The 7,907-nt window shown below is 34.5% G+C and overlaps 1 long non-coding RNA gene across 1 annotated transcript; it reads right to left on the minus strand.

Annotated features, from left to right (window-relative positions):
* Positions 1–688: 688 nt before the first annotated feature.
* Positions 689–1,108, minus strand: LOC142228574 (uncharacterized). The gene is made up of 2 exons (XR_012720212.1): positions 1,031–1,108; positions 689–967 (listed from the first exon to the last, which is right to left on the minus strand). It is a non-coding gene; the product is annotated as an uncharacterized LOC142228574 (long non-coding RNA).
* Positions 1,109–7,907: the final 6,799 nt, after the last annotated feature.

The raw sequence follows: 7,907 nt of genomic DNA on the forward strand, positions 1-7,907 counted from the left end.
GCAGCGAAGCGGGCCGGGTTACGCTAGTATTGTATAAGGACATTCCAATTTGATATCTATAAAAACATACTTATTCCATTTTGTGGCCGCAAAGTAAGCCTGCGATCCACATTTTAGTCAAATCAAATGAATGTGAAGGCTTCTATGCGCTCAAGAATATCTTTATGTATTATCAGCTATATCAAAATCTGGACCGACAGGATTCAAATTTCGAAAGGGATCCCAAATTCTGGCAAATGGAATGAAAATTTCAGACTGGCAAAAAATGGTAGAGCTTTTGGTACAACCAGTATAACCTTTTAGAAAACATTGAATATTCTTCATTATTGGAAGTTTTACCGTAATTACACTGGTAGAAAAAGTTTCGTTAATACGATGAATTTCTACGTTGTATTAACGAAATTCTTCATTAAAAGTCAGCCAACGTAGCATTTCGTTATAACAACGTAATTTTACGTTATATTTACGAAACACTTTATGGAATACATTTCGTAGTATTAACGAATAATTACGTTGCTATTACGTTACATTTCGTTGTATTAACGAATATTATTCGTTGTATGAATGAAATTCATTCGTTGTATGGGTGCAGCTTATACGTTGTATGAATGAAAATTATTCATTGTATGAATGAAAGGCGAACGTTGTATAAATGAACACAAACGTTATATTAATGAAACCCAACCAATTAGCGCATTTGAGTGTAGTAATTGGTAGTGTATTATTTTTTGTTAAGATCTTTGGAATATGGTTTATATACAGTAAGAAATAATATATAATGATAAATTAAGTAATATAATAAACATATATTGTGACTTTCACTTAAGAAAGAGCCTCTTATTTCTAAGATCAAAAAATGATAATCGTATCACCGTGTCCATTTATCCAATTTTTGTGCAACCAAGGTTCATCACCGTAATTGTTCCGCCTTCTTCATCTGAAAGTTCACTTCCCCGGGGCATTTTCACTAAAGATTAAAAATGTACACTAAATTTCTTGCGAATATACAAAAAACACCAATTTAACTCACCTCACCCATCTATGTTTATTATTCACAAAGAAACTGTAATGAGCGTGTGCACTCTTCAGCGAAAAGAACGTAAATGTTGTTAACGTTTGCCCATCAGACAAGTTTTCTGTTGAACTTTTTACCGTTTGTTTTTCAACACGCACACGCACACATGTGCTTATTGCCATACTAAGATGTGTATGTACCAATTACATACACGCTAGAGAGAGTATGAAGAGACGTTTTAGAGAGAGAGAGAGTAAGGAGAGGCAGAAATACTCAAACTCCAATTCGTATTATTAATGAACATATTTCATTAATATGACGAAATATAACAATTTAAAATTTATTTTTTAACGAGCCATATCATTATATTAACGATCGATTTCGTTTTATAAATGAAATTTTCAATTCCAGTTTCAGAGTATATAAAACGACTGTTTAGTTTAAAAGTTTCCAAAAGTTACTCTCTATGTGCAAATGATTATAATAATTTCATCTTGGAAATTTTTTTTATTCTAATTCTTGAAAATATTACAAATTTAATATTAGTAATATTAACGAAACGTGTTTCATTAATATAACGAAAAACCAAAACACAAAATTGTCTTTTAACGATTGATTTCGTTGTATTAACGATCACTTTCGTTCTTATAACGAAACATTTCGTAATATTAACGAAAAATAATCAACGAAGCCCGTTCGTTAATAATACGAAACATTTTTCTACCAGTGTACAGTCATTGATCGATTGAAGATCTCAATGAATTCAAATTTCTTAAACATATATTTAGTTGCAAAAATATATAGTGTTTTAAAATTTTGGTTGGGATGGAGTCGGAGTCGAGCAAAATTTTTACGACTCCGACTCCAGCAAAATCTTCAGACTCAGACTCCACAGCCCTGGTCACAAAACATAATTTTTCCCAATCATAGATTAAGTTTAAATAATTAAACATGAATTGTATCACAATTAGGGAGCCACCGTGGTGCAATGGTTAGAATGCCCGCCTTGCATACACAAGGTCGTGAGTTCGATTTCTGCTTCGACCGAACACCAAAAAGTTTTTCAGCGGTGGATTATCCCACCTCAGTAATGCTGGTGACATTTCTGAGGGTTTCAAAGCTTCTCTAAGTGGTTTCACTGCAATGTGGAACACCGTTCGGACTCGGCTATAAAAAGGAGGTTCCTTATCATTGAGCTTAACATGGAATCGGGCAGCACTCATTGATAAGAGAGAAGTTCACCAATGTGGTATCACAATGGACCGAATAGTCTAAGCGAGCCTGATACATCGGGCTGCCTAACCTAACCTACCACAATTAAACACTTTAAATAAGCATTAAATCACTACGGTAAACATGTCCAAACTTGTTTTTCTTTTTCTTTGCGTGTCTATAGTAGTGTAGAGTAAACAAATCACAAGTCAATTTATGTGCTACAAATATTGTATTCCATAATGCCATTTTAAGCTCTACATCGAAATATTAATACTAAATTCTATAACATTTAGTCTCAACAAATATTTTATGCCACCAACGATTTGCCCATATTACAACATATTGGACTATTCGCAAATTCCTATCCATGGCAAATAGCAATTTATTTTCTGTCCATTTGCTATCTTTCTTTTATGTTGGTTTTGAAACCTTTAAACCATTTGTTTATTTGCTTTGCTTCATATTTTATTTATAATAAATTTGGCACCTGATAACATTCAAAATGCATTTATAATTTATTATTTACACTAATTTTCGTTCAATGTTTTTATGCCATAGTAGCAATTGCATAAGCGAGAGGAAATAAATATAATCTGCATTCAAAATGTGTGCTTCTACTCTATGAGTAACAATTTTCAAACTATAAATAAAAATTTAAATAAAAGTCATTGCAAGATAACGGTATATATTTAAATAAAAAAGATAAATATATTGTACTACATGGAATACAAAACAAACCATACATATATGAGAATGAAAATATAATATGTCATAAATGGGTACCTAGTCATAGGTAAAATTAGCTGTACAAGTTTGTATATATATGATGCAGATACAAAGGCCTATATATAAAACAAAAAAAAACTTGCAAAAGAAGAGCGATCGTCGCTCTTTCCAGAGATGGAATGTGATCACCTCAAACATGCACACAAAGAAAATTTCATTAAAAGTCAGCCAACGAAAAATTTTCATTGATATAAAGAAACATTTTCATTAAAACAATGAAAATATTCGTTAATAGTACGAAACGTTACGTTGATTGACAGAAAATTCGTTATATTAACGAAAAAATTCGTTCTATTAACGAATTTGTTTCATTGGCTGACTTTTAACGACACATTTCGTTATTATAACGAAACTTTTTCTATTAGTGTGTTTGAAGAGCAAAATGTTATTTATGGATGGTGACCATGTAACATGTTTGTTTCAAAAATGAAATATTGTAAAAAAAAAAAAAATAATTAACAAGTATATACGGCCGTAAGTTCGGCCAGGCCGAATCTTATGTACCCTCCACCATGGATTGCGTAGAAACTTCTACGAAAGACTGTCATCCACAATCGAATTAATTGGGTTGTTGTATTTTAAAACTTCTTAACATCGTTTTCTAAATTGTGAGTTAGTCCATACGTGGTATATATTAGACAAAAAAAGGGATGTGTAGGTTAGTCTATAAATAATTACGAATCGATATGGACTTTTGCACGGAACGTAGAGAGCCAGCTTTGAACTATGGGGGTCGCTTATATGGGGGCTATATACAATTATGAACTTGATATGGACCAATTTTTGTGTGATTGGGGATAGATTTATCTGAGGGCTATATATAACTATAGACCGATTTAGTTAGGCATGATTGTTAACGGACATATACTAGCACAATGTACTAAATTTCATCTGACTCGGATGAAATTTGCTCCTCCAAATCTCGGGATCGGTTTATATGGGGGCTATATATGATTACGGACTGATATGGACCACTTTTGGCATGGTTGTTAAATATCATATACTACCACGTACCAAATTTCAACCAGATCGGAAGAATTTTGCTTCTCCTAAAGGCATCGGGTGTCAAATCTGGGGATCGGTTTGTATGGGGCCTATATATAATTATGGACTGATACACGCAAAGAAAAAAAAAACGTTTGGAGAACGTGTACCGAAAACGTTTTTCTTTTGTTAGAGTTTTTTGAATTGCTTCGAAAATTTTAAACTTTTATCACCAAAAAAATTCGTTTGTTACAAAGTTTTTATTTTTTCAATAAAAAAAGTTATTTTTGAAACAACAACACAGTCCATTTCGTTTATAACAAACACTGTTCTTTTCTCACTTTAGGTCTTTAATAAGACACATTTTACAGTTCAAAATTTAATATACTAAAATGTAATGTTGAACATTTTTTCGGAATCTTCCAAACATATCTGGAATATATGTAAAAAAAAAAACTTTGGTCGAAGCAGGGAGCGAACCCACGACCCTTGGCATGCAAGTCGGACGTAGCAGCCACTGCTCCACGGTGCCAAACTAAATGTTTGTTTCTGTTAAATAAACTTTGTTTATTCGGTTCGTGGGCGCCGCAAGCTATGCTATATAAATATAACTTATATGGATATTTATCTATTGATGACCATAACAGGTACATAGCTCAGTGGTTAGTGTGTTGGCTTACAAAGTGCATGGTCCGCGGTTCGATTCTCCGTCCAGGCGAAAGGTAAAAGAATTTTAAAAATTTATAAAATCGTATAATTTCTTCTACATTGTTGGTATTACAGGAAAAGGTATTAAGAACTAAAAAACCTCGTGGATGTGAGAAAGATGTGAGGGAAAATGCAATTAGCAAGAAAACAATGTTTTTTTTTTTTTGAGTTTGTCTTTATGAAATTGTTTTTACATCCTGGAAAAGAATAAACGTTTATCACAAAAAGTATATACTTTTCTTCCAAATACACTTCCTTACAGCGAAAAGCAAATGAGAAACGAACTTTGTTTGTCTAAAATTTCGTTTGGGAGGAAAGAATTATTTTTTTGCGTGTATGAACCAGTTCCTGCATGGATGTTGGATACCATATACTAACATCACGTACCAAATTTCAACCGAATCGGATGAATTTTGCTCTTCCAAGGGGCTCCGGAGGTCAAATCTGGGGATCGGTTTATATAGGGGCTATATATAATTATTGACCGATTTCGACCAATTTTTGCATGGTCATTAAATACCATATACTAATAGCATGTACCAATTTTCAGCCGGCTCGAATGAAATTTGCTTCTCTTAGAGGCTCCGCAAGCCAAATTGGGGGATCGGTTTACATGGGGGCTACATACAATTATGTACCGATGTGGACCATTTTTTGCATGGTTGTTAGAGACCATATACCAACACCATGTACTAAATTTCAGCTGGATCGGATGAAAATTGTTTCTCTTAGAGGCTCCGCAAGCCAAATCGGGGGATCGGTTTACATGGGGGCTATATATAATTATGGACCGATGTGGACCAATTTTTGCACGATTGTTGGAGACCACATACTTACACCATGTACAAAATTTCAGCCGGATCGGATGAAATTTGCTTCTCTTAGAGGCTCCGCAAGCCAAATCTGGGGATCGGTTTATATGGGGGCTATATATAATTATGGACCGATGTGGACCAATTTTTGCATGGTTGTTAGAGACCGTATACCAACACCATGTACTAAATTTCAGCTGGATCGGATGAAAATTGTTTCTCTTAGAGGCTCCGCAAGCCAAATCGGGGGATCGGTTTATATGGGGGCTATATATAATTATGGACCGATGTGAACCAATTTTTGCATGATTGTTGGAGACCACATACTTACACCATGTACAAAATTTCAGCCGGATCGGATGAAATGTGCTTCTCTTAGAGGATCGGCAAGCCAAATTTGGGGGTCTATTTATACGTAAAAGTGGACCGATATGGCCCATTTGCAAAACCATCCGACCTACATCAATAACAACTACTTGTGCCAAGTTTCAAGTCGATAGCTTGTTTCGTTCGGAAGTTAGCGTGATTTCAACAGACGGACGGACGGACGGACATGGTCAGATCGACTCAGAATTTTACCACGACCCAGAATATATATACTTTATGGGTCTTAGAGCAATATTTCGATGTGTTACAAACGGAATGACAAAGTTAATATACCCCCATCCTATGGTGGAGGGTATAAAAATTGGGAGATTTTTATACCCTGCGCCACACTGTGGAACAGGGTATTATAATTTAGTGCATATGTTTGCAACACCCAGAAGGAGACGAAATAGACATATGGTGTCTTTGACAATATTGCTCAGGACCTGTCCCTGAGTCGGTCTAGCCATGTCCGTCTGTCTGTGAACAAATTTTTGTAATCAAAGTCTAGGTCGCAATTTTAGTCCAATGGACTTCAAATTTGGCACAAGTATGTATTCTGGATCAGAATAGAACTCTATCGCTTCAGTTTTAGATATAGCTCCCATATATGTTACAATCGGCATATTTACTACAACTCAAGTAAATCAATTGTGGATGACAATCTTTGGTTGAACGAATGAAGAGTACATGTAGTTGTTTAAGTTCAAGGCCTTATATATTTCAGCTTTAATACAAATATTTATTTCATGTACATTAAATAATCAATTCAATATACTGCATATACTCTCCTTCTTCTTAATTTTACCAAAAAAATAATACCACTGGACATTGAAAGCATAATGCCAAATTACACAAGTATGCAGCTGGGTTACATTTCATTGCGCTGTCTGATGCTTTCTTCGATTCAGTTTGCCAATTAAAAACACTCTGGCATCTTTCACGGATAAGTGTACCTAGAACGTGCACAAAGATAAGACATTTTGTCTATAGTAAGATGCCTCAACAAAAAGATTTTGAAGAATTTACATTGACATAATAACCTGAAAAATTTTTCCTCCACTTAGCACTACCATCCATATTTCCTTTATTCACATTTCCTTTATGCAAACCTCTTTCATTTTGCAGTCATTACGACCACCATCAACACATCTACAAAGTAGCCAACGAAGCAACAAAACTTTTCGGCATTTCATTTTTTGCCACTTGGCATTTCGCAAGGTTTACAGTGGTATGAGATAAATAAATCGAAAGAAATGCATTAATTCACATACACTGAAAAAAAAAACATGGCAGGTTTCAAAGATTTTATTTTTTCTTATGTTTCATGTTAGCCTGATACCGAAACAGGCAATTGACGTCCAAATGCATTATATCTAATTATACAATTATTTTTCGAGCTTTATGGACAGATATAGATTAAGGAACATGGTCAATAGAGCCATTGAAAAGAAAACGCCAGATACAAATCTATGCACGCCTGGACTGTACATGTTTCGGTTCGGGCGAATGAACCTTTCCACAGCCTTTAGTATAGATCTGGCTGGGAGAGATGACTCATTTTTGGGCCCTTTATACTAACTCCTTACGGAGAAAACATTTGGGAAATTTCCTCTTACAAATTGAATCATCTTTTCTCCCACTGTACATCATCTTTTCATATAACTTACAAGCCCCTTAATCTAATTTTTATTTCGTTTTGTTACATAGTAATGCAACAACACGAAATTTATTTATAGAAAGCTAATTTGTTAGAATTCACCTAAATGGTGACCAGTCTAATGTACGCGTTAGAATTGTTGTTGTATCCTGGAAACCAGTTTCTGTTAGTTGTCACATGTTGATGTAGTTGACTGTAGAAACAATAAGCATTCTTCGACAAAATCACACTAACTTCCGAACGAAACAAGCTATCGACTTGAAACTTGGCACAAGTAGTTGCTATTGATGTAGGTCGGATGGTATTACAAATGGGCTATATCGGTCCATATTTACGTATAGCCCCCATATAAACGGACCCC

Source organism: Haematobia irritans, chromosome 3, assembly GCF_050003625.1.
Source record: "Haematobia irritans isolate KBUSLIRL chromosome 3, ASM5000362v1, whole genome shotgun sequence".
In the NCBI taxonomy this organism is placed as follows: Eukaryota; Metazoa; Arthropoda; class Insecta; order Diptera; family Muscidae; genus Haematobia; species Haematobia irritans.